The 26,859-nt window shown below is 48.1% G+C and overlaps 1 protein-coding gene across 6 annotated transcripts in view; it reads left to right on the top strand.

Annotated features, from left to right (window-relative positions):
* The window catches only part of ENOX1 (ecto-NOX disulfide-thiol exchanger 1), a 294,079-nt gene that overhangs the window by 64,934 nt on the left and 202,286 nt on the right, over positions 1–26,859 (top strand). For all 6 annotated transcript variants that reach the window (XM_081206412.1, XM_081206405.1, XM_081206409.1 and 3 more), the window contains exon 2: positions 13,058–13,161. The gene's annotated coding sequence lies outside the window, so the exon portion shown is untranslated. The remainder of the gene's footprint in view (positions 1–13,057; positions 13,162–26,859) is intronic.

Consider the following 26,859-nt stretch of genomic DNA (forward strand, 5'->3'; position numbering starts at 1 on the left):
TATGGAAGTGAGAGCTGGACCATAAAGAAGGCAGACCGTCGAAGAATTGATGCTTTTGAATTATGGTGCTGGAGGAGACTCTTGAGAGTCCCATGGACTGCAAGAAGATCAAACGTCTCCATTCTGAAGGAAATCAGCCCTGAGTGCTCACTGGAAGGACAGATTGTGAAGCTGAGGCTCCAATACTTTGGCCACCTCATGAGAAGAGAAGACTCCCTGGAAAAGACCCTGATGTTGGGAAAGATGAAGGGCACAAGGAGAAGGGGACGACAGAGGACGAGATGGTTGGACAGTGTTCTCGAAGCTACCAGCATGAGTTTGACCAAACTGCGGGAGGCAGTGGAAGACAGGAGTGCCTGGCGTGCTCTGGTCCAGGGGGTCACGAAGAGTCGGATACGACTAAACGACTAAACAACAAACAACATTATCAGTAAAAGAGTTTAAACTAATCATGTTCTAAAATCATGCCGAAAAACTAGGATATAGGGAAAGGGGGCGGGGGATAGCTTGCTGAATAAGACAGGAACAGAGCTAAGGCTCTAGTCCCCTATAAGGAAGGTAACCAGAAGGGCAACATGGTCAGGCATGAGGCCAGTCCAGACGTTTGGCTGTAGGCGGTGAAAGTGGTACCCAAAGGAAAAGGGAAGCCAACAAGAGCCACTTACTCTAGGAAGAGAAGGTGAGGTGGTCAGAAGAAGAAGGGAGTTTGTAGACCTTTGTAAAAGTTCCAAGAATCAGAAGAAAAGAGGAAATGGCGAGGATAAACGTTTCATTTCGACATTGAGTTGCTGTGGATAGTGAGGGAAGGAGAATGCGAGATTTGGGACTGAGGCGGCCAAAGAAGAAGAAAAGAGCATCGCGTGGGGAAGAGAGAGAAGTGGTCTCCTCAGGAAATGGGGACATGACTGAACTTAAAAGCAAATGCTAGGCTAGGGGAAAGGGAGAAGAAAAAGTGGGGATTTGGCCAGTTGATGGACTTGCCAGAGATGGGAGATTTAATAATACAACCATAGAATGGTAGAATTGGAAGGGACTCTGAGGCTCATCTAGTCTAACCACCTTCAATGCTGGAATCTCTACTAAAGCATCCGTGACAGATGGCCACCCAACCTTTGCAAAAGAAAACCTCAAATGAAGGAGAGTCCACCACCTACTGAAGTTGTCCATTCCACTGTTGACCATCAGGAAGTTCTCGTGATGTTTAGTCAGAATCCCTTTCTTGTAACTTGAAGCCATTGGTTCAGGTCCTACCCTCCAGAGCAGGAGAAAACAAGCTTGCTCCATCTTCCACATGGCAGCTCTTTAGATATTTGAAGATGGCTATCATATATCCTCTCATCCAGGCTAAACATACCCAACTCCCCCAGCTGTTCCTCTGTGGCTTGGTTTCCAGACCCACGATCATCTTGGTTGCCCAGTTTTCCTGTTCTGTGAGGTCAGGGAGAGAGAGGAAAGAGTGATATTTTAGGTGATCATATTTTGGCTTAACATTTCCAGAAAGGAGTCTAATGCTCTTTTGTTTACTTTAAATTTACAAATGATAATGGAAGATAGCATAGATTTGATGGGTATTAGTAAGAGGGTATATTAATTATAATTGATCCTCTACAGCAGTGTTTCCCAACCTTGGGCCTCCAGCTGTTTTTGAACTACAATTCCCATCATCCCTGACCACTGGTCTTGCTAGCTAGGGATGATGGGAGTTGTAGTCCAAAAACAGCTGGAGGCCCAAGGTTGGGAAACACTGCTCTACAGCAGTGTTTCCCAACCACTGTTCCGCGGCACACTAGTGTGCCGCGAGATGTTGCCTGGTGTGCCGCGGGAAAAATTAAAAAATTTGAAAGATTTTTTTTTTAAAGTCAAATTTTCGATTGGGGCACCGTCACTAGATGACCCCTGGGGTTCCCTCCCTCCCTCCCGCTCTGCGCCTCCCTCCTCCTCCTCCTCCGGGGAGGCCCTTCCTGGCTCTCGGCCAAGGCTTGGCGGCTGCCACTCACTCACTCGCTTGCCCACCCGTCCCTCCATCCCTGCACCCGGCCTCTCCCCCTCCGTCCCCGGCGCGGGGGCTGCCGGGATCCGTAGTCCCCTTGCCCTTGGGCTCCGCACCCGCGCGGGGTGCGCGAACTACGTTTCCCAGCGTGGCCTGGCGGGCCGGGCGTTTTGTTTGAAGCGCTCTTCTCCCGGCCATGGAATGAGCGCAGCGGGGGCGGCCGGGCGGGCAGGGGCTCTTCCGCGCAGACCCCGCGCAGCCTGCCTGCGCCCCCGCGGAGATCGGGCGGCAGGATGGAGCCCGGGGATCCCCGCGGAGGCGGAGCGGCGGAGGCGGAGGCTGCCCCCCAGGTAGGGCTGCGTCGGGGGGGGGTTTATTTTTGCAATGCTGCATCCGCGCCGGAGGGGACGCATTGGACCGTGGGGAGACCCCTTGGCGGGCGTGCAAAGCAATGCATGCGTGCAGGCGTTGCATGGAGTGCAGTGCAATGCAATGGCAACGCGGCGCCCTGCATGCATGCATGCAACTTCCACCGGCGCTCCAGACTTGGCAGGTGAGGGGGGTCCCCAGTGGGCGGCAGAGAGAGCCGGGAGGGCGAAGGGGAGCCGGGGGGGAGCAGCGCTGCTCTCCGAGCCGAGCCCGGGGGGAAACTTCGGCGTCGTTGCGCCGGTGTTGGAAGCGGAGGCTGGCGGGGGCCCGTCACCTGCAAAGCCTGGTCGCCTCTCATATATTTCGTGCATTGCATTCATCGCCTGCTTTCTCCTCCAAGGAGCTCCCTGGGGCGCGCGTGTTTCTCCCCGTGTTATCCTCGCAACAACAGCCCTGCGAGGTGGGTCAGGCGAGTGGCCCAAGGGAGCACCCAGGGATTGTCCTGGCCAGGTGGGGTGATTTGAACCCTGCTCTCTGCCCGGTCTTCGTCCTCATTTAGCCCCCACATGTGCATGACTGTGCATGACTGAGGTTTTCCCCCCTCATCTTGGCTATGGTGTGAGTCTGTGCTGTTAATTAATGGGGTTCTGCCTTCGGAGAAGATGAGCCAGCCCTCAAGGAGGTCATTATGTAATTTGCTAGCAATTCATGTCCCTCCTGGCGTGACGCTGCGCGCTGACGTCACGGGGCTGTAATGGTGGTGTGCCTCGAGATTTTTTTCATGAAACAAGTGTGCCTTTGCCCAAAAAAGGTTGGGAAACACTGCTCTACAGAGCCATGTGGCGGGGTGAGGGGTCAGCACAAGGAAAAAATGGCCAGCACCTGTTTTTTTAAAACACAGGACTTATACATAAAGAGCCCCAGTAGCAGAGTTAAAATCCCTTTTGTTAGGCAGATTTACTGAAGCATTGGAGTTGGTTTTAAAATCTTCTTTTGATAACGTTCCAGCTCCTGAAGGCAGCTGGCTCCCTTTCCCCCCTTTTTCAATAAAACAGACCACAGACTGCAAGGTTAGTTTAAAATGCTTTACTCACTAGGTTTCAGACTTGCATTTTCCTTAATAGCAGTGATAAGAAATGTATGTAAATGTTCTTTGTTGAAAATGCAGCAGAAGCTGCCTCTAAAACATATCTAAAGCAGAGAAAGCTATGTTAAGGCATGTCTGCTCTGTTCCAGTGTTCCTTGAGAGAGATCGGAGAGACCAAGAAATAGTCTCACTTCTTCCCTAAAGTTGAGTGTGACCTAGGCGAGTGTTCTCTAGAAATTTATAGCTCTGTGGTCCTTAACCCCTTCATTTACTAACTAGCAGAAGCATGCATTGTTAGGTTTGCCAGGCAATCTTCCACAAGATTCATGTTGAAGGAGACAGTAAGCAATGGATTCACCAGGAGCGATTGCCAGTGGCGTAGCGTTGGATGTCAGCACCCGGGGCAAGGCAAGTAATTTGCGCCCCCTAACCCGTGGATTTGCGCCCCCTAACCCGTGGATTTGCGCCCCCTAACCCGTGGATTTGCGCCCCCTAACCTTAACCCCCAGATGTTGCGCCTGGTGCGGCCGGCCCCCCCTGCACCCCCCACGCTACGCCACTGGCGATTGCAACTCAACTTGCTTGGAGATGCCTGTGTGGATTCTTGTAGCGGGAGGAGTAGCTGAGATTTTATTATGATTTTATATTGAGGCATCAGGCATAAGCCTGCATTTTATTAATGTTTGATCAGGACTTGTATATTAAAGAGTGAGCTTAAAAGATTTTCAAACGATTCATGCCAGGCAAGAAGGCTAGCTGCTTGAGAAAACCTTGGCCATTCTCCTAAGACAAGGGGCCCCTTTTGATTGATAGCAGAAAACAATTCTCAAAGTCGTAAAAGCTGAAAATACAGACTAAGAGCAGGACATTGACCCTACATGTTACAGAAGATAACAAAGGCAGAGATAAACATAATTAGGAATGGGCAAATAGTAAAATGATACCATGGGCCTCTCTTAAAACCTTGAGCTGTATTTTCTAAGGCCAGAGGCAAATGGGAGAAAAAACATCTAGCTGGCAGAAAGAGAGGCTTTTTGGGAAGTCTTTTTAAAGCATCTAGCTGGGAAGTCTTTTTAAAGCTGTTTCTTCCTTAAACAGATAATGGGAAAAGCAGCTTGCTGAAGGGGGGAGATGTAAACTGAAGAGCCTTCTTCTGAAACTGTTTTAAACTGAGTTCTTTTTTTCTCTTTCTCTCTCTACTTTAAAAAGGCCTTATTCCTTTTAAAAGGTTACCTATGATAATGTATGAAATATATTAGCTTAAATATATTGGCTTAAATGTAACTATGCAAAGGATTTAGAAAGTAACAAATTTAGATGTTAGATTCTTATTTCATAGAATCATAGAGTCCTAGAGTTGGAATAGACTACAGGGGCCATTGAGCTCAGCCTCTTGCCAGACAAGAAGACGCCATCAAATGCTGTCCAGATATATTAGCTGTCAGAGAAACCTTCAAATGAAGGATATCTTTCAATGTTGATGTGAAACTCAAGATCCTTGACATATGTTTAAGATAAAAATTTAAGATTAACCATTTGTTTTAAAAGGCAATAGGGCAGGGAGGGCAAGAGGTGAGCTGGTAATTAAGATTCCTTGTTGAGACACATGTAAGATATATTACTACTTATTTGTCATTTATAGATGTAACAATATATAGCTCTTTGTGTTCCTTATAAGGACAGGAGGATATGGGTGTATCTTTTAGGATTGGATATAGCAATCAGCCAATAGGAAATCCAACTAGGCTGATTGGACAGAGGCAGCCACAGGAGGAGCAAAGGGGGCTGGATTAAGGGAATATAAGTGCTGGCCATAATGGCAGGAGCCAGGCCAGAGCTTGGTAACCATATACCACTGTGCCTCTCATTTATTTGTCTGACAAATAAATAATTATTTTAATTTCTCTATTGCTGCGTTGAATATTTCATTCCAGCTAAGCGTTAACCACAAGCAGGGTGCTACATTTTATGGTGCCTGCGACTCGGATAAGTGGTCTGCTGGAACGCAGCCCCTTCGCTCTACTGAGCAGGGTACAAGAGAGAGGATCTTTAAACTGCCTACCCAGCGCGCACTGGAAAAATTTTTCCAGGGGGAACGCAGAAGTCTCGTCTGTCTGATACCCTGCTCACTGGCGGCGACGGACCGGGGGGAAACGGAACCAACCAAGGGTAAGTGCACAAAGGGATTTTTGGCCCTCCAATTAACTGGGAGGAAGAGAAGTCTTGATCAAACTTCTGCGTCTCAGTAAGTGGGAACTGAGTACGCTAGGTGGTTGGATACATCAGATGGTGATCTGGTGGGGGAAAAGGGAAGAATGGGAGGTAGTGTGTGGTGAAGTATCTAACGCATTGTATGTGTGAGAAAGTACAGAGCAATCTGTAGCTGACCTGAGTGTGGAGTGGGTAGTACTTCGGTTCCCAGTGAGGCGACTCCATCTGGGCAAGGAAACCCACGAAGCGTGTGTGTGAGTGACTGAGTGGATACTTCACAGGGCCATACAATGGGAGTTGGGGGTTCAAAGGGGGGAAATACACCTTTTGAATGTATGTTAAATAATTTTAAGAAAGCCTTCTCAGGGGCATATGGAGTCAAAATGACGCCAGAGCGCCTGAGAACGTTATGTGAATTAGAGTGGCCGAAGCAAAATACTGAATGGCCATCTCAAGGAACCTTTGATATAAATTTAGTAAGCAAACTTTGGTCTAACATCGCCAAAGAAATTGGAGGGTGCCCAGAACAATTTTCATATATAGATTCCTGGCTGAGCACATTAAATAAAAATCCTCCATGGATAAGGGAATGCAAAGTCCAACGATGCAAATTATTGGCTGTAAAAGCCGAAGCTAGGAAAGGAATCTTGCCAAATAAACTCAAACCCATTTTTGAGGGACCAGAGGAAGAGCTGCTTCCACCTCCACCTTATGCTCCACATCGAAGGGAGCCTAATCCAAACCCTCCACCAGTTGTAACCCCAAGGCAAGAAAGTGGAATGAATAATGGGGCTGGAGTCACAGAACTTGATTCCTTGATAGATTATGATAAATATCTTCAGGAGGCATTGGAGGCCTATAATAAAGCCCAAGCAGAAGTGGTTATTCCACCTGTGAGTCCCAGTAGAACTCCATCTACAGTCTCTTTTAGTGAAACAACTGATTGCCTACCCCAAACTCCTGTACATCCAAGTCCTAGAGAATTATTACAGAAGTTACAGGGAGACCTTAATCGGTCAGCAAGCAATACAGCCAGGCGTATAAAGCTGCTAAAAGAACGCCTTGGGACAAATACCATCCCCTATGATTTGAGGCCTCTAGAGCAAAGCGAAGAGAAAGATCACGTAGTAGCCCCTCTCAGAAGAGTATTTGATGCACTTGAGGAGCCTGTGCTGGTTAACGGGCAACTCGGACCACGGCCACCTCGAACTTCGACCCTGCAATATATTCCATTCACAACTACGGATCTGATGAATTGGAAAACACACACCCCATCTTTTGCAGAAAAACCTCAGGCTATGATGGACTTGGTGACTTCAATAATAAATACTCATAGTCCTACTTGGACAGATTGCCGCCAGCTCCTGAATACTCTGTTCACCACTGAGGAAAGGAGAGACATAATTGAAAAGGCACAGATATATTTGCGTGAGCAGGCCAGAGTGGGAAATATTTATAATATTGACCGTCATCTCCAAGACAACTTTCCCTTGGAAGATCCTAATTGGGATCCAAACAATGTAATTCACCTGGCCAGACTTACCACCTACCGCCAGACGCTTGTGCAAGGTATCCGCAGGGCATGCCAGAAGCCCACTAATATGTCTAAAGTCTCAGAAGTAGAACAGAAACCAAATGAGAGTCCAGGAGACTTTTTAGAGAGGCTGCAAGAAGCCTATCGTATATGGACTCCTTTTGACCCTGAAGCCCCTGAAAACAGCAGAATGATTACTGCTACATTTGTGGCCCAGTGCGCTTCTGACATTCGTAAGAAAATTCAGAAATCAGAAGGATGGGAAGGGATGCTGATGAGCCAAATTATGGCCATTGCACGCCGAGTTTATCGGAATAGGGATGAGGCTGAGAAACAAGAGAAGAAGAAGTGGCAGAAGGAAAAGATGGTGATGCTAGCCACAGCAGTGATGTGTTACCCATAACACACTGTTTCGTGTTCGGTGCACACCCACAAAAAGACTTAAGTTGTCACCTTTTGAGCTCCTGTATGGGAGACCGCCCTCCTTTGTTCAGGATATTCCAACTGACCTCAAACAAATAGGAGACCATGCGATACAGGGACAAGTGCAATCTCTCTCCCGTGTTTTTGTCTCTCTCCCGTGTTTGTTTGTTTCTCTTAACAGGTGGGTCCTCGAGCGCACGCCGTGCAGCATTGCCGAGCCGATTCATCAGTTCCAGGCTGGCGATAACGTATGGGTGAAAGAGTGGAAACGTGATCCACTTGCACCTAAGTGGCGTGGACCTTACACCGTCTTGCTCTCTACTCCAACAGCGGTGAAGGTAGCTGAGGTGACCCCCTGGATTCATCACTCCCGTTTGAAGAAGTCCGAAGGCAGTTGGACGTGCAAAGGTGACCCCTCTAATCCTCTTAAACTGACTCTCTCCAAAAACCCCTGTATCTAGCCCTACCGGGAACGGGCTAGGTCACGGGCAACATTAGACGACCGGCCTGCTGCAGCCACAACCTGGAAGCTGGCTGACCTGCGCACGCCTGAAGCTTGAGGAGCGTCTGAACCAGAGACTGTGAGCGGGAAGATTCTCTTATACAATTGATTGACTGCCCCCTTGTGGAACAATTATCAGGGATATTACACATTGGGGATCCTCGGGATATATGTTTTGGTCTTGGTGGTTCCCCATTCCTGTCACTGGGGGAATTATATTGGGACTAATATTTATTTGCTATCACTATAAGGTAATCTTTTGTGGAAGGAATGCATATGCTAGACATCAACATGATTCTATTATTAATCCTGATCCCTTGGGAAGGGGAAGGGTCCTTGAATCTGGCCAAATTGACTAAATATGGATTCCACCATGACCACAATATGTGGGTAGGTTTAGCTGAAATGGTAGCCAATGTTGCAAATAGGACCAATTGCCTTGTTTGCTCTCTCGGGCCAGATGATTCAGAGGGAGGTATGCCCTTATTACCGATACCATTAGATGCCATTGGTATGGTAAGCGAAATACCACACCAAACAGAAGTACAGAATTTCCCCGGATGGAACTCAACTAAACCATTACGAGTTATACCTGTACAAGGGGAATTCTGTGTACATAGATCATCAGATGCAGCTGATTCTACCATGATAGGCTCTTCTCATTGTCACTATACTTGGGATAATATTAAGAATACCTGGGCACACGATACTACCTATCGAACTCGGGATGCCTTGCCCTGTGCACCTCCTTTTATTCATGCATGGAAAGTGGTATGGAACATAACTGTGACAGAAAAAGGCAATCTAACATACTGCACTGTGAACTCTCTACCTCTTTTGCTATTTCGCCTTCTGTACTCCACGTACCAAAGACCTCAGACACGATGGTTGTGGTGGATATGTGGAGAATGGGCATACAAGAAACTCCCCTCCAAATGGAGTGGGACTTGTTTCCTGGGATGGGTATTACCACCAATGTGAATTATGCCCACTAGTTCGCCCAAGCGAACACGAAGAAACGCTGATATTTCTCATATAGCAGGAGGAAGTACCCAAAGTTGGAGCGGTACTGATGATTGGCCACCAGAGCGCATTATAGCCTATTATGATCCTGCCTCCTGGAATCCTGGTGAGCTCATACAAGGGGCACGGGATCCTATTTATAATCTAAACAGAATAATTCGATTGCAAGCAGTAGTGGAACTTGTAACCAATGCAACGGCCCGGAGTTTGAGACTTATTGCACAACAGTTGGATGAAAGTAGAGCCGCCATTTTGCAGCTGAAAATGGGAATGGATTATGTACTTGCCAAGCAGGGAGGCCTATGTGGAGTCTTGAACTTGACAGGGAATGCCTGTTGCTTTAACATTTCAGATAATGGTGAGGCAATCCGTGTGTTGGCCACAAAGATGGAGAATATAGCACATGTCCCAGTACAAACATGGGAAGGATGGGATATGGGATGGCTCACCAATTGGTTACCTAATGTCACAGGACTCAAAGGGATACTATTGTCTTGCTTGTTTTTCTTGACAGTAGTGGTAATGGTTTTATGTATGATGCCATGTATCATTTCATGTTTTAGAAGTACAATTAGCAAGATGGTTTCAAATGAAACTCTACCTCATATCATGGCCCTATACAGAGCTTTACCTCAGGAATATGCTGAAGGTCAAGCTATCAAGGACACTTGGGATGAAGGTCCTTGAGCTTGAAAGGGGGGAATGAGGCATCAGGCATAAGCCTGCATTTTATTAATGTTTGATCAGGACTTGTATATTAAAGAGTGAGCTTAAAAGATTTTCAAACGATTCATGCCAGGCAAGAAGGCTAGCTGCTTGAGAAAACCTTGGCCATTCTCCTAAGACAAGGGGCCCCTTTTGATTGATAGCAGAAAACAATTCTCAAAGTCGTAAAAGCTGAAAATACAGACTAAGAGCAGGACATTGACCCTACATGTTACAGAAGATAACAAAGGCAGAGATAAACATAATTAGGAATGGGCAAATAGTAAAATGATACCATGGGCCTCTCTTAAAACCTTGAGCTGTATTTTCTAAGGCCAGAGGCAAATGGGAGAAAAAACATCTAGCTGGCAGAAAGAGAGGCTTTTTGGGAAGTCTTTTTAAAGCATCTAGCTGGGAAGTCTTTTTAAAGCTGTTTCTTCCTTAAACAGATAATGGGAAAAGCAGCTTGCTGAAGGGGGGAGATGTAAACTGAAGAGCCTTCTTCTGAAACTGTTTTAAACTGAGTTCTTTTTTTCTCTTTCTCTCTCTACTTTAAAAAGGCCTTATTCCTTTTAAAAGGTTACCTATGATAATGTATGAAATATATTAGCTTAAATATATTGGCTTAAATGTAACTATGCAAAGGATTTAGAAAGTAACAAATTTAGATGTTAGATTCTTATTTCATAGAATCATAGAGTCCTAGAGTTGGAATAGACTACAGGGGCCATTGAGCTCAGCCTCTTGCCAGACAAGAAGACGCCATCAAATGCTGTCCAGATATATTAGCTGTCAGAGAAACCTTCAAATGAAGGATATCTTTCAATGTTGATGTGAAACTCAAGATCCTTGACATATGTTTAAGATAAAAATTTAAGATTAACCATTTGTTTTAAAAGGCAATAGGGCAGGGAGGGCAAGAGGTGAGCTGGTAATTAAGATTCCTTGTTGAGACACATGTAAGATATATTACTACTTATTTGTCATTTATAGATGTAACAATATATAGCTCTTTGTGTTCCTTATAAGGACAGGAGGATATGGGTGTATCTTTTAGGATTGGATATAGCAATCAGCCAATAGGAAATCCAACTAGGCTGATTGGACAGAGGCAGCCACAGGAGGAGCAAAGGGGGCTGGATTAAGGGAATATAAGTGCTGGCCATAATGGCAGGAGCCAGGCCAGAGCTTGGTAACCATATACCACTGTGCCTCTCATTTATTTGTCTGACAAATAAATAATTATTTTAATTTCTCTATTGCTGCGTTGAATATTTCATTCCAGCTAAGCGTTAACCACAAGCAGGGTGCTACAATATGTCCAAGTTTTTTATTCAGGGTCTCTGGGGAGAGCCACAACAAAGGACTTATACAGAGGTAAACAAAAGTATAAACTCAACTACCTTAATGATAGGCACATAAATACAGTCATACCTCAGGTTGAATGTGCTTCAGGTTAAGCGCTTTTGGGTTGCGCTCCGCAGCAACCCGGAAGTAACGAAGTGCGTTACTTCTGGGTTTCACTGCTTGTGCATGTGCAGACGCTCAAAATGATGTCACACACATGTGCAGAAGCTGCAAAACACGACCCATGCATGCGCAGACGCGCCGCCGCATCTTACGTTCCATTCAGGATGCGAACGAGGCTGCGGAACAGATCCCGTTCGCATCCCGAGGTACCACTATATGTGCATAGCAGCTGGAGGCCGAGGAGAGGACAGAGGGTGAAGAACTGAGAGCTGGGCCTTTTCCTATCCTCTGGAACACCTGGGAAACTCAACAAACCTGCTTAACTGGGTGTAGGGAGGGCAGCTGAGTGGGACATAGTGGGGGGGGGGGCAGCCTGAGGAAGGACCACCCACCTTGGGCCTGCCCATAAAAGGCAAGTTTCCAGGAACTCTTGTCATTGTGAGACTTTTGTGGGTGAGCTGAGAGCTTGTTTGGACCCTGGTGGCTGAGAGGGAAGGTGTGTCAGAAGGAAAATGAATTGAGATTGGGATATAGATAGGCAATTTTGTTTTACTGTAACATTTTTATATGTAACTATATTTTTTAAATATTTTATTTAAGTTGTCAGTTGTTGCTTCAGCTTTTTGTACACTGCTTGGGGAGATATTAAGCAGTATAGAAATTAAGCAATGAAAAATAACCAGTCAATAGATAAGGGGTTTACATAAGTGACCCAAAGCAGTAAACCGGGGCACTGTCAGTGCAAAGCCAGTCCCAGCAGTACCTCTCCGCTGGCTCACTCTCAACACTAGCAGGTCTCCCTGAACCTTGATCTTGCTGTCAGCTGCAGAGAGAAAATTGTCTCTGTTCATTCACCTCAGCTCTACAGCAGTCTTCTCAAAATGGCTGCCTGTGCCAAAAACTCTGTAAAAAAATAATAATAATGGAAATTCTCAGTACCCTTATATCAGAATGCCCTTGTGAAGTTTGCATCACAAACTAGGCTTGATTTTGGGCCACTGCAAATTGGACATAATTCCCAGGAATCTGATAATTTCCATATTAGTTTATGGTGTGTGGGGTAGCATCATAATAATACAGAAAAGGGAGTTAGTCACTTTAGGCGAATATTGCACACGCCAAAGAGAAAGTATCTTGCAGTGGCAGTAGGAGTTAATTTCATTCTCATCACGAGAGTACTCAGAGGGAATAGTGCCTTGCCTTAGCTCCTGTGTTATTTCCAATAAATATGGAAATAATGTCTCAGTACTTCAACCTGTTTGGAGATCTCATGGGAAATATCACAAGATTACGTGATGAGTTTGAAATTAATCCATGGAACACACTCTAGTCCTGTTTCTGTGTTTGCTTGCAGGGGACAGTAAATACCTTTGTCCAAACTTGGCATTGCACTTTGCCTACAATAAGAGTATTTATTTACATAAATAATGGAAAAGTAGAAAATGTAGCTTTACAAAATCAACGGACAACATCACATGGCCGTGTGCTGGTTTTATTTCTCTATTTAGGTAGCTTTGTTACTACATTGGCCAGCCTTCCTTTTTTAAGAGCTATTCCTGATTTGTTGGTTATTTCTTAGGTTGTGTTTGTGTGTGTTTCACGACAAATGAATAAGAACTATAGGAGAAAAGAGAGAGAGAGAGGTTTTTGTATGAATATATGCTTCCAGGAGGTGATGGTATCTGTTCCTGTGTTGTTTCTGGTCACACACACTTTTCTTAAGAAATGTTCTTTTTATTTCAGGTTTCACTGGAATCTTGGGTGGTTTCTCTTGCTGAATACAAAAATATATCTTGCTGAAAGTAACTGGCTGAGAAATATCTTCACCTTAGAGCCAGCATTGAAAAGTAAGTGGTCAGAATTATTCCTTCCAGTGATGGCATTTAATATATTAGTACTGTTGCTGTTGTCAACAGCATTGTGAAATGTGTATCTCTTTCAAAGCACAGTAGTTATGCCCTTTTGAGTAAATGGCTCTGTGTTGTTTGACAGAAAAAATGAGGTATAAGTTTTGACAACCATCACCACCACTCCCTCCCCACCAAAAACATTTTTGCGTGCTTACAGGAGGCCTTGCTCAAGGTTATCCTCCGATGGCACTGGACACCAGTCAGGCTGGCAAAAATTAATCCCTCCCTTTCCCCTTTATGTTGGGAGAACTGTGGAAAGCTTGGTTCATTTGTTCATGGTTGGTGAGAATGCCCTTACGTTACAAACTTTTGGGATAGAGTATTCTCCATGATATCTGCAACTGCAGCCCAACCCCTTTCCCCAAATCCTGCCTTCGCCCAACTATCTTTGGACATAGACTTAGTCTTGTGCCCCAATGAACTAGTAGGCTTCCTACTGACCGCAGCACGATTAGTGATAGCTCAGCAATGGAAGAACCGGACAGAAATACAGTGGTGCCCCGCAAGACGAAATTAATTCGTTCCGCAATTTTTGTCGTCTAGCGAATTTTTCGTCTTGCGAAGCACGAAATCCCATAGGAATGCATTGAAAATCAATTAATGCGTTCCTATGGTCAAAAAAAGTCGAAACAAAGCCAAATTTGGTACAACAACAGTTTATTAACTGCTCTTTAAAGTCACACATACTGTAAAGAGCAGTTCAAAAATTGAAGGGAAAATAAATTAACTTTATAAACAAAACATGTCTTTGTTTTTAGACAAAGGAAACAAAGCCGCGAGACTTTGTCGTCTTGTGAAGCAAGCCCATAGGGAAATTTCGTCTTGCGAGGCAAATCGAAAACGGAAAAACCTTTCGTCTAGCGAGTTTTTTGTCTTGCGAGGCATTCGTCTTGCGAGGTACCACTGTACCCTTGAAGATATGGGAAAATAATATCTGGGATACAGCAATGTCTGAGCATCTCATCAGAGACAGGAGGGCAATTGAAAGGCATAACAAATAGAGACACCTTCCAAGAAACGTGGACCCAATTTTTTTTATTATGTTAATGGCCAAAATCAAGACCTTCTTATCCCAAGTGCTCCATATTCTCAGTGGAGGGGTTACTTAAAGTAATATGTTTGAATGCTGAATGTGTATGTCCAGAGACAATGGATAAAACAATGGACAGAACAAACACTGCTGGATAAATGTTGTATTTGTGTAAAAACCAGTACAAAATTGTTTAACATCAACCACCACAACCACCTCTTAATGGAAGATGCACATTGTGAAAAATGGTTTTGAACAACTACACAATGTTTCCAGGGTTGTATTATCTTATGGTTGAAATAGCCAGAAAAGTAGAAAAAATGTGGCTGGTTGTGAGTGAATTCTTTGCCGCAGAACGGCTTGCAGTCGTGGTTTTGCTCAGTTCCCTCTTCTTGTGTATGCTAATTTGTCCTTCCAAGCATTTTTATGCCAATCTGCCTTGTATGTTCATCTCAACAACAATAGCATTTTGGAGTGAAAAGGAAACCGTGCTTGTTTCCCCATTATAGCAAAAAGATTAAAAGAAAATCTATGCATATTTTCCCCAATCAAATTTGAGTCTTCTGTCTGTAGGAAGCAGACATTCTGTTACAAATGGGGTAAAACCCATGTTGAATTGCGCTGATAAAAACATCTCGGCAAAAAATGGATCTTGTGAATAAGGTTGCAGTTCTCCTAGTTCAGTTTCATTTGCTATATGTGGTTGTCTCCCATACTTTTGCAAACAGAAGATTATTTAGAGCAGAAAGAAACCCAAAAGTAAATGAAAAGGCAGGGATTGACGGCCTCCTTGGAAAGCCTGCAAGAACAGGTTATTTTTAGTTGTTGACAGCTTTCAGATGCCTTTAGGGTGCTGTAGGGAAGAGGGAGACCAAATGTGCCAAGGAGCCATGGATCTGTGTTGCAGAGAAACAGATTTAGGATGGCAGTGAGAAAATACTGCATGTTAAATTGAAAACAGAATGTATTACGCAAGGTTGCAAATGGGAATGGCACATTTTATTTTTAGTAATTAAAAAACTTAAGATTTTGTTTTCTGATTAGTTTTAGTGAATGCTGAAAACTAGCTTATGCTTTTAAATAAAGGGGCTGCACAGAACTATAGTTCAGTAGTGGGGGCAGCGCTTGGGTCTGGCTGAGCATGTTGGTCAGCTCTTATTTATTGCGTTTTGCTCGTTCTTTCCCACATTTTACCCTATGTCCCAAAACGGTACCTGTGACTGTCAGGCAGGCAGGGAGCACACCGCCTGTTCCCACATTTGCGGCGGGACCCCCACCCCCAATCCCTACAAGACAAACTGCTGGCCAACTAGCTCTTTTTTGCTTAGTAAGGATCTCAAAACTAAGCAGGTCAAGGTTTGTTCTAGCCCTCCATTCTGTGCCTCACCTGTGAATTCACAGGATAAACAACTCTGGCCTCTTATACCTGGAAGACCATCTTCTTCCATACAGACCCTCCTGGGCAGAGGGCACCCACCTGGTTCTTCCACTACCCTCAGGTGCTCGGTTTGGGGGGCAGTAGAGGACATTCTCTGTGGCTGACCCTAAGCTGTGGAACTCCCTCCCCACAGAGATACATCAGGCATTTCAATATAAAGCTGTCGCCGAATGCTGAAGACCAACACACACACCTCTTTGCTCTGGCTTTTGACCCTTGAGATGTATATTTTAGGACCTGCCTTCTTTCTTTCTTTTTTTTTAATTGATACAGCAAGAAAAGAAAAAAGAGAAAACGCAAATAACAAATTACACACAGAAATAACAACAGATACTGAATTTTCTTAACAAACAATAAGACATAAATTGGTCTTAACACTAAAGACCCAACCTCCCGTCTGTTCCATATTTTGATTTCATATAACTTATTGCCAGTACACACTTTTATCATTATTAAACTTTTTCTTAATATATCTTAATTCTTATATCTACCTTGCAACTGTTACTGAAGTTCCTCGAATGCTGCAACCGAATTTAAACTACTATATTATATTTCAAATATTCTTTGAAAACCTCCCATTTTTAAACAAATTCCTGTTTTGATTTATTCTTTATTTTTTCCAATAGACCGTCTAATTCTGCATATTCTGTCAGCTTTTGGATCCAGTCTTGCAATCTTGTATAGAGGGAATTTCATTAACTCTTATTTCTGTTTTTAACATGGTGTTTAATGGTTGCAACCAGCCCTAGGACCCTGGGGTGGAAGGTGAAGGATGGGAGAAATCACCATGTCCATCCTCTTCCTTCAACGTAGGCAACAATTTTGTTGAAGGAATTAGGCACCTGCTCTACTTTATCAGTGATGTGTATTAAACAGACATCGTTTCTCCCATCGTGTTTGGCTTGGCTGTAATAAATTGCAGACAAAGGAAGGGAACGGTAATGAAGCCATGTGAGTGCTGTGGCTTTCGCTGGAGGGGGAGGCCAGCTTTTGTAGCCTGGAGAATGACGGCTCAGGCAGGTGGTGACCTGCGACCAGGCTCTCTCACTGGCATAGAGCTTGCTGGCTAATTACTTGTTTTGTATACATCCCATTCTTCCTGTCAAGGGCAACGTCGTTTTCCCTTCTCTTTGGCCTACCTTACGGTGTGTAAGCTGAAGGAGGCGGAAACAATTCCTGCTTTCAGCCTTCATCCACACCAGTGTTATTTATTGCACTGTACATTGGGGTCTGAATAGTGTTGCTGAAAAAAGAGATGATTATATAGGATGTCATTGTCAGCATGTTTACAAGGTCAGTGTGTCAGCTCATTATTAAAGGAAATTCAGGATAACAATAAAGGGACACGGGTGGCACTGTGGGTTAAACCACAGAGCCTAGGACTTGCCAATCAGAAGGTTGGCGGTTCAAATCCCCACGACGGGGTAAGCGCCCGTTGCTCGGTCCCTGCTCCTGCCAACCTAGCAGTTCGAAAGCATGTCGAAGTGCAAGTAGATAAATAGGTACCGCTCCTGCGGGAAGGTAAATGGTGTTTCTGTGCGCTGCTCTGGTTCGCCAGAAGTGGCTTAGTCACGCTGGCCACATGACCCAGAAGCTGTACGCCGGCTCCCTCGGCCAATAAAGTGAGATGAGTGCCACAACCTCAGAGCCGGTCATGACTGGACCTAATGGTCAGGGGCCCCTTTACCTTTACTTAAGGATAACAATGAGCAATAAGCCCAGGTGAGTCCACTTTCATAGGCCTTGGAGAGGATCCAAAGGAGCGATAAGCTGATGCGAGTAAAATCATGCATGCAAGCGAGCCATGGGCATCATAATTAACACAAAACTGTGTTGTTGTTGTTGTTGTTGTTGTTGTTGTTGTTTGGTGCTATTTTAGTGCCCTGAGTGCAAACAATGTAGTACACATCTGTCGAAAAGATGGTAGTGATACCACTCTTGAATTTTCATACTTTTCCGTCTTGCAGGCCAATCTTATAATAATAATAATAAAATTTTATTTATATCCTGCCCTCCCCAGCCAAAGCCAGGCTCAGAGCCCCTTGGGGGTTCACTTGGGCCCCCCCTGGTTCTTTCCCCCAAACCACACCTGCCAGCCCATTACCTGACATCACTGGTGATGTCAGATTATGGGCAGGATGACAGGGTTTAATCCTGCATGGGCTACACTGCCCAGTTCTCAGCTGGGAACAGGACCATGCAGCCTATCAGCTCATCATTTAAAGGAGAAGCACAGTACCATTTGAAACAGCCCCCCCCTCCTTTAAAGAGGAGGAGAGGCTCATTCAAAGTGTCATTTTAAGTCAGCCACTGAGCTTGCAATGTTTGCAAAGTGTCATTTGAACTATCCTCTTCCTCCTCCACCCCTTTTCAAGGGGACTTTGCAAAACAATGGAGGGGTGTTTGACAGGTGGGCAGGCCGGTCCCACAGCTGCCTCCGGACCTGGAGGAGGAACGCACCCTGCACGCGCTCAGGAGTGCATCTCGGCGCTGCCCACGTTGTTGTTTTTAAAAAATATTTTTATTGAAACTTTTCTTGGTTTACACAGGTATGCGCAATGTCTCTTTTTTCAAGTAACATTTTCCATAGGTAACTTTCATTTGTTGAGACATTAGGGTTACATTAAGAACAAAAGAGGGGAAAGGTGAGTGGGCGTGGGGTCGGGAGGCAATGTTTCTAATTTACTTAATGTATGTGTGGGGTTTTGTGTCAGCGTCCTTTGTGCGGGTTCTCTTGGCTATTCGCTTGTGTTCCTTTGGTGGTGAGAGAAGTTGGGGTTGGCCTAGGGTGCGGTTGCTTGCTTGTGACTGGCTGTGGCGAACTTTGTTTTTGTGTGTGAGTGGGATGGGTGGGTGTTTTGAATCAGGTTCGCCATATTGATTCGTATGCTGTTACTCGCCGGCGTAGTTGATGAGCAGCAGCCGTTCCATCAGTCCATCCCCGCAGAGCTCCCAGGTGGCAGGCACCACACGCTGCGGCCTGTCATCCAAGGCCTGGTTGGCAGGCAGGCTGCGCATGTGGAGTGCTAGGCAGGCGGCACACAGCTTGCCCTCCAGCTGCTCCAGTGCGGCCTCCGAGCGTGCCATCACCAGCAGCGTTGAGCCGGGCGCCGGGCAGGCTTGCCAAGCAATGGCTGAAGCCCTGCGATGCACCCATCACGATGCCCATGGCGCGGCTCAGACCAGCCTCTCCATCCATGGCCACACCGGGTTTACCTCAGCGCACAGGTGGCGAGGCTTACGGAGTCAATCCGAAGCTATGCCAGCGCTGTGGAAGTCAGTCCCCGCATGGTGAGGCGTCCGTGGCTTCTTTGCAAGGAAATGCTGTGCCGTGTCGGTTTAGCTCAGCGCGGGGACTGACCAAGCGGGCGGCAGGGTACGCGGGCGGGATTTACGAGCCTGGTGGGCCACATCCAGCCCCCGGGCCGTAGTTTGCCGACCCCTGCTCTAGTATTACCGTGGTCTTGGCCACACCACATGCACCCATTTACTGGCCATGTTGTGTCCCTCATGTCCCAGCTTTTGCAATGGACCCCTTTGTCAGGGCACCATTTGGCTTCAGAGTAATCTGGCTGAATTCCCAAAGGGTCAAAATTTTGATGAATGTGAAGAGCTGTCCACTCTGTGGGTACTTCCACAGACTACAGGAAACATTCGCTGGCTGAGAATTCATTCCACACCTCCCACAGTTCGGCAGAGTGAATTTTAATAGCGGAGATGTTCAAAGCCCTGAGCTGACCTCGTTGAGACATAACGGGTATATACTGAAACCTCATTATAGTGGAATCATCAGGGAAGTAAAGAAATCTAGTTTCAGATATTTCTTGTTCTGCCCTTTGCGATAAAGGGGTGGGGACGGGGACTGAGTAATAAGATTCCAGCAGAATTGTGTTCTGGCTGCAATGTTTTCTCTGCATGTCTTGGTTTTTTAAGGCCTTTTAAAATGGTCCTGTGGAAATAAGCATTTCGTGTTCAGCAGCTTCCCTCGATGTGATCTTCTGGTGGAGTTCTGGTGTGTCTTGCATTGCAGGCCACATTTACTTTGGGGGGGGGGGAATCCTTTCCCTAAAGGTATTTTCCATGACGAGGATTGCATCAGTTTAGAAATAAGAAACCATACTTAAGCACGCAGTCCAGTTATTGGGGGGGCTTTTGCAGCACTCTTCTATGCAGGCCTGTGGTTTTTCTAAATTTGTTTTTGTTTTGATAAAGATATGTATCCCAGTCACCCAGTCACCATTTTCAGATAGGTAGCCGTGTTGGTCTGCCATAGTCAAAATAAAAAAATTCCTTCCAGTAGCACCTTAAAGACCAACTAAGCTCTTGGTATGAGCTTTCATGTGCATGCACACTTCTTCAGATACACTGAAACAGAAGTTGCCAGATCCTTCTATATAGTGAGAAGGTGGGGAGGGGTATTACTCAGAAGGGTGGTGGGAATGGGAGATTGGCAGATAGCTGAGATGAGCCTGTTGATGACTCTTAACGACTGTAATAGGTCTTACAGGAAAAGGCAAGGGGTGAGAAGGTGAGAAATGGCTTAGTCATGTATAATGAGATAAGAATCCAATGTCTCTGTTCAGACCAGGTCTCTCCATAATAATAATATAAAAATAATATTGGGCTTGCCTCACAATAGGGGAGGGGACATAACTTATTAGTAGGGGACATATGTCACAAGTAGAAGGTTCCAGATCCAATCCCTGTGATCTACAGGGCTGGGAGAGATCCCTGTCTGAAATTATTGAGGTAGATGAACTAAAGGACTTACTCAGTATCAGATAGCTTAATAGTGGCACCCTAACTCCCTCCGATTGGAAATAAGGTTGTCCCTACCAGTACAGTCATACCTCGGGTTAAATATGCTTCAGGTTGAGCGTTTTCAGGTTTCGCCAGTCACGCATGCACAGACACTCAAAATGACGTCACGTGCATGTGTAGAAGTGGCAAATCACGACCTGCGCACGCGCGATCGCGGATTGCATTCTACTCAGGACGCGAACGGGGCTCCGGAACAGATCCTGTTCACATCCAGAGGTACCATTGTACTTACATTTCAATGGCAATGGAAGGTGTGCTCCGTGTCCCCACCCCGGTCTTTGGGGGTGAACAGGACAACAAGGCTGAATGACTCCCATAGGAGGAAGCTATCTCAGACTGAGTTGGGTCCATCTATCTTAGCACTGTCCACACTGAATGGAAGAGCCTGTCCAGGATTTCAGGCCGGGCTCAATCCTGCATGCAGAACAGATGGTCTCCTAAGCTTTGGGCCTTACCAGATTCCAAGATGTTCTCATTCTGCGGTGTAATATATTTTAATCCGATTTCTAAATTGTTGCATCGGGATTTGATATGATTATTTATACACTTTAAAATTTCTCTCTTCTCCCAGGGATTTGATTAATTCAGAACTGATGAATTCTGGTTGATAGCCTATTGGATTAAATGTTCTTGCTGCTGACCATTTTGTTGTTTTTTTCTGGTGCGTTTATTCATTGAATGGTTTTATTGGGATGTGTTTTTTGTATGTGTCAGAGCTGCTTCCAGATCCTAGCTCACAGAGGATCACGCTAGCCAGCGGTCATTAAGTAAAAGTCTTTATTGAATTACAGTTTCCATTCTCACGCTGCTGTCTGCAACTCTACGTCTACTAGCTAGATCGGCGAGGCTCCGTCTGAGTCTCCGCCCCGTGCGCACCAACTTAATATCCTAGCCTTGCTCCACCTTTTCCTCCTGACTGTCCTCCTCTGGGTCCCTCTACCCCCCGGGGCTTCTTCCTTCCGGGATTCTTCTGACGCTGACCCAGACCCTTCTGCCTCCTTGCGCCGGGCTTTAGGACCCGGTTCCCTTTCGGGGCTGCTCACTGCGCCGCCTTCCTCTGCATTTGAACTTGGCGCGCGCGCCCAACCTTCCACTTTCCTCTTAACCGTTTCTTCGCTCCCCGATGGAGGTGTGGCCACTCCTGACTCCTGCCCTCCCTCCTGTGGTGAGCTGCCAGCGCTTCCCTCCTGGCTCTTTTCCTCTTCCCTGCTTCCTGGCGGTGACGCTGGTCCCGATTTCCAGCTGCTCCCCCCTGAGTCTCCTCTGGCTCTATCTTCCTGGGGTGCCTCCCTAGACTCCCCCCTTGCCCTGGCCACTGGTGCTCCTTTCTGTGAATCCTCTGATTCACTGGAAAGACTGGGAGATCTCGGGTCGTCGTCATCACTCATCCTTTCCTCTGTCTCCTCCCCTTCGCTCTCTGTTTCCTCCCTTGCCCGTGCCTCTGCACCTAAACCCCTGACATCCATCCCCCCCTCGAAGCCCCCCAGTCCCCCCTCCCCTCCTTCCGGTGCTGGAGCTGGGGGCTGCTGTTGCAAAGGGACGAACGTCGGATATCGGTCGCTTCCCGTGGCAGGCCTCCAGCGGAACTCTTCCAGGTCTTCCTCTCTGCTCTCGTTGACGACAGTCACCTCCTCTTCCATCTCTGTGCCGCCGTGCTCGAAACCAGGGTCGTCCCCGAAAATGTCCATGTCCGTCTCTCCCGCACTTCCTCCAGGCGGCGTTGCTCGGCCGGAACAGTCCAGCCACTTCCTGCGGAACTGCTCCTCCGGCCTATCGTCCCACCAATACGAGGGTTCTGAGACAGATCCCGAGGGTGACCCCTCCGGGGAACGGACGTCTCGTGTTGGTTCCTCGTCCGAGTCGAACCCCCTGAACGTGCTGTCCGAAAGCGTGGGCGTGAAAAGCCAGTCGTCGAAAAAGTCTGCTGGCATAGGTCTATGTGGGAAGAGGGCATGAAACTCGTCTTTGAGCAGAGGTTCGTCTAAAGCGTAGCCCGGCACCCAGCTGTTCGCACTGGCCGGGGTGCCCTCCCTGGCGAGAAAGTATTCTACTCCCTCTTCCCCCCATCTGGAGTCCAAAATCTCCGTGACTTCGTTGATGCGCTCCTCCTGTGCCACTCCCGCGTGCCCCGTTCCTTCTCTGAGCGGACTCGGCGCCGTTCCGGGTTCCTGGAACCTGTGCGGTGCCTTGTAGGGAGTGAGCACCGATCTGTGGAACACCGGATGCATTCTGGAACCCTCCGGAAGCGCCAGCCTGAAAGCCACCGGGTTGACCTGCTCTTCGACTTGGTAGGGCCCCAGTTGTTTATGCCCTAGTTTCTTCTTGGCCAACGACCTGGCCGGCACTGCGTGGGCTGCTAACCAGACCCAGTCTCCCACGTGGAGCTCTTCGCCAACCCTTCTGTGTTTGTCCGCTTGTACCTTGTATGCGTGTTTAGCCAGCTCCAGGTGGCGCCGCAGCTGATCGTGGACTTCCTGCAGCTCCGACGCGAACGCATCTGCTGACTGCGGCTCCCCTTCTCCCCTGCATTCCAGTCCCGGAAAGGTTCTAGGGTGCCGCCCGTTGTTGGTGAAGAACGGCGTGACGCCCGTGGATACGTGCTTCGTGTTGTTGTAGGCAAACTCTGCAAGCGGCAGGTAATCCACCCACGTCGCAGGCTGTTGATTCGCATAACATCTCAGGTACTGCTGCATGATGGCATTGGCTCGCTCCGCTTGCCCGTTGGTCTGCGGGTGTCTCGCCGACGCCAGATTGATCTTGACGTTTAGGAAGCCCATCAGTTTCTGCCAGAAGTTCGAGATGAACTGCCGTCCGCGGTCGGACAGAATAGACCGTGGCAGACCGTGAACCTTGAACACGTGGTCTATGAACAGTTTGGCGGTTTGCTCCGCCGTGGCCACCTTAGCACACGGAATGAAATGCGCCATCTTGGAGAACAGGTCCACCACCACCAACACTGCCGTCTTGCCCCTTGAGCTGGGCAGATCCGTGACAAAGTCCAGAGCCACCCTTTCCCAAGGTTCGACCGGAGTTTGCAGCGGCTCCAACAGTCCAGCCGGCGGTTTGTGCACCGGCTTTGCCCTCTGGCAGGTGTCACACCTCGCTACGTAGTCTGCGACCTCCCCTCTCATTCCAGGCCACCAGAAATCCCTGGCTACTAATTCCACCGTCTTCTCCTTGCCAAAGTGCCCGGCCGTGGGTGCGTCGTGCAGCTGCTGTAGCACCTTGGCTCGAAGTTCGTCACCCGGCACGTAGATGGCCCCTTTACGGATGAGCAAGCCATCTCGTAGCTGGAAACCGTCGGCCGCTGCCTTGCCCCCTCGCACCTCTGCCATCTTCGTTCGTGCGAAGGAGTCCCCCTGCAACGCTCGCCGCACCGCCTCCAGGTCCACGGTCGCCGCGGCGCACGCCCACACTGTCAGTGCAAAGATGTGCATGGCGGCCGCTGGTGTTGCGTCCTCCAGATACTGTGGCTTGCGGGAGAGAGCGTCTGCCATGATGTTGGTGTCCCCCGGGACATACTCTATTCGGAAGTCGAAGTCCGCAAAGAACTCAGCCCAACGTATCTGCCTCTGGTTCAGGAACTGTGCCGTGCGCCAGTGTTCCAGATTCTTGTGGTCCGTGCAAACCTGCACCGTGTGCTTGGCGCCGATCAGAAAGTGCCTCCACGCCTTGAACGCTGCATGAATGGCCAGCAACTCCCTGTCCCATATGGTGTAGTTCTGCTTGGACTTGCTGAGCTTCCTGGAGTAAAACGCTCCCGGCCGCCACACGCCCTGCGGGTCCTTCTGCAGCAGGACCGCCCCCACTGCTCTGTCCGAAGCGTCTGTCTCCACCCTCATCGGCATGCTGGGGTTGACATGAAGCAGCTGCTCTTCCGACGCGAAGAGACGCTTGAGGGCCTGAAAGGACTGCTCCGCCTGCTCTGTCCAGATGAACTTCTTCTTCTTGGAGCTAAGGGTGTCAGTGATGGCCGCCGTCTGCATCGCGAAGCCTTTGATAAACTTGCGATAGAAGTTCGCAAAGCCGACAAACCGTTGTACCTCCTTCCGGTTGCGTGGGCTCTTCCAATCCAACACCGCTCGAACCTTGGCGCTGTCCATGGCGAGCCCCTTGGCAGACAGCTTGTAGCCCAGAAAATCCACCTCCGGCACGTCAAATTGGCACTTCTCCAGCTTGGCGTAGAGCCTGTGTTGCTTTAGCCTGCCCAGCACTTCCTTGACGTGCTTGTCATGTTCTTGCTGCGACTCCGAAAAGATCAGGATGTCATCCAAGAAACAGACGCACGTCTTGTAGAGAAGTCCCGCCAACACGTGATGCATAAATGCTTGAAAAACGTGAGCGCCATTTTGCAGTCCAAAAGGCATAACTCTGTATTCGTAGGTACCCAGTGGCGTGAACATGGCTGTCTTCCACTCATCACCTTCCCGCATGCGAATGAGGTTGTACGCCCCCCGCAGGTCCAACTTGGTGAACACCTTTCCCTTCCGTACCTTCGCCAGGAGGTCGTCGATGCGGGGCATGGGGAAGTCCGACGGCTTGGTCACACTGTTCAAAATCCTGTAATCCACTACGAGTCTTTTTTGGGGCGTGTCTCGCTTCTTAACAAAGAATACAGGACTGCCCCCCACTGCCTTAGACTCCCGGATGAAACCGCGCTCCAAATTATGATCGATGAAATCTTTGAGTTCCTGCAGTTCGTCCTCAGACATGGAATACAGCTTCCCTTTAGGCAGCGCCGCCCCCGGCAGCAGGTCAATTTTGCAGTCATATGGTCTGTGAGGGGGTAGCCTGTCCGCCTCCTTCTCGCAGAAAACTTCCAGAAATTCTGCGTACTTGTGGGGAATCGCTTGCAGCGTGCCTAGCAGCAGCTGTGACTCCTCTTCCTCTCCTTCCTGCCTGGGTACGATGCAGTGTTCAGCACAAAAGGAAGAGCCGAAGACCAGCTGCCTCTGGAACCAAGCCATCGTTGGGCTGTGCTTGTCCAGCCAACTCATACCCAATACAATGGGCGTGTCAGACAGTTGAGTGACGTTGAAGCTGATGACTTCCCTGTGATTCCCAAGTCGCATCACCATTGGTGGCGTCTGCTTCACCACTTGCCCCCCTAGCAGCTCCCTGCCATCCACCGTGACAACCTGCAGGGGCAGTGTGGCCGGCAGCAACTGCACAGCGTGCCTGTCGACAAATTCCTGCCCTATAAAGTCCGCGTTGCTGCCGGAGTCGATGGTGATTGGCACGTCCATGGTGATTCCATTGGGCAGCTGGAGAGATGCTGTGAGCCTCACTACTGGTTTGGGCGGGAGGGGGTTCACTGGCTGTAAAATTTCTGGGGACTGCGTCACTAACACGTCTGGCTGGGCCCCAGTGCCTCTTCCTCCAGCCAGACATCGTCGTTTCCCTGCTGTGGTCCTCTCTGCTGCGTTGCTGCAGTCACCATTGCTGAGGCTGCAGTAAGCTTGTGGGGCCTCTGGGGACACTCTTTCGCCATATGCCCTGGCTGCTCACAGACGTAACACTTCCTGGTCCCTCTAGGAGGCTTCGCCTTCACTGCTGCCGGTGCTAGGGCTCTGGTTGCTGACTGAGCCCTTGCACCTCCAACCTCCATAGGTTCGGCTCCTCCTCCTGGCGGAGGCGTGGATTGCGCTCGCGCTGCTTCTCTGGGAAAGAAGGAGGGGCCCCCGGCTGGTTCGCGCCCTCCACGTCCTTCGTCCTTGCTCCACGGACGTCCTTCCAGCCTCACCCCCACAGCCAGTGCCCTCTGAACGACCTCCTGGGTGGTTCGGGGTCTCTCCCCCCTCGCTATCTCATCTTTAATCGAGTTGTGCAGTCCCTCCCAAAAGAGGTCTCTTACAGGAGCCGAATCTCTGTCCCATTCCAGGGCGCTGACCAAGGCGAAAAAGCGTGCATGATACTGTCTGACGCTGGCCCTCCCTTGTCTCAGCCCATGCACCTCCTTCCGTGCAAGATCAATGTCAATACTTGATAAGAAACACCCATCCATCGCTTTAATAAAGGCATCCGCATTCTGGAGCGCCGGATCGTTATCTCTCCATAAATTGCGCAACCATGCTTTCGCCTCCCCATGCAGATGGGACATGATGAACCCCACTCTCTCCTGTTCATCTCTAAAATCTTTATGCAACAGTTGCAGTGCGCACAGTACGTCGGCTCTAAAGTTGGGATACTGTTGCAGGTTCCCATCGAAGTGAGAGAGCAGCCCGCCTGTCCGTCTCGCCAACCCAATTCCCTCCTGCCGGGGTGGTTGCTTTGCCAGTACGTCTAACCTGACCTGGAGATCCCTGCAGGCGGCAGCTGCCTCGTCCTCTCTCTTCCTGGATGCGAG

The sequence above is a fragment of the Podarcis bocagei genome (genome assembly GCF_964188305.1).
Source record: "Podarcis bocagei genome assembly, chromosome: 8".
Classification (NCBI taxonomy): domain Eukaryota; kingdom Metazoa; phylum Chordata; class Lepidosauria; order Squamata; family Lacertidae; genus Podarcis; species Podarcis bocagei.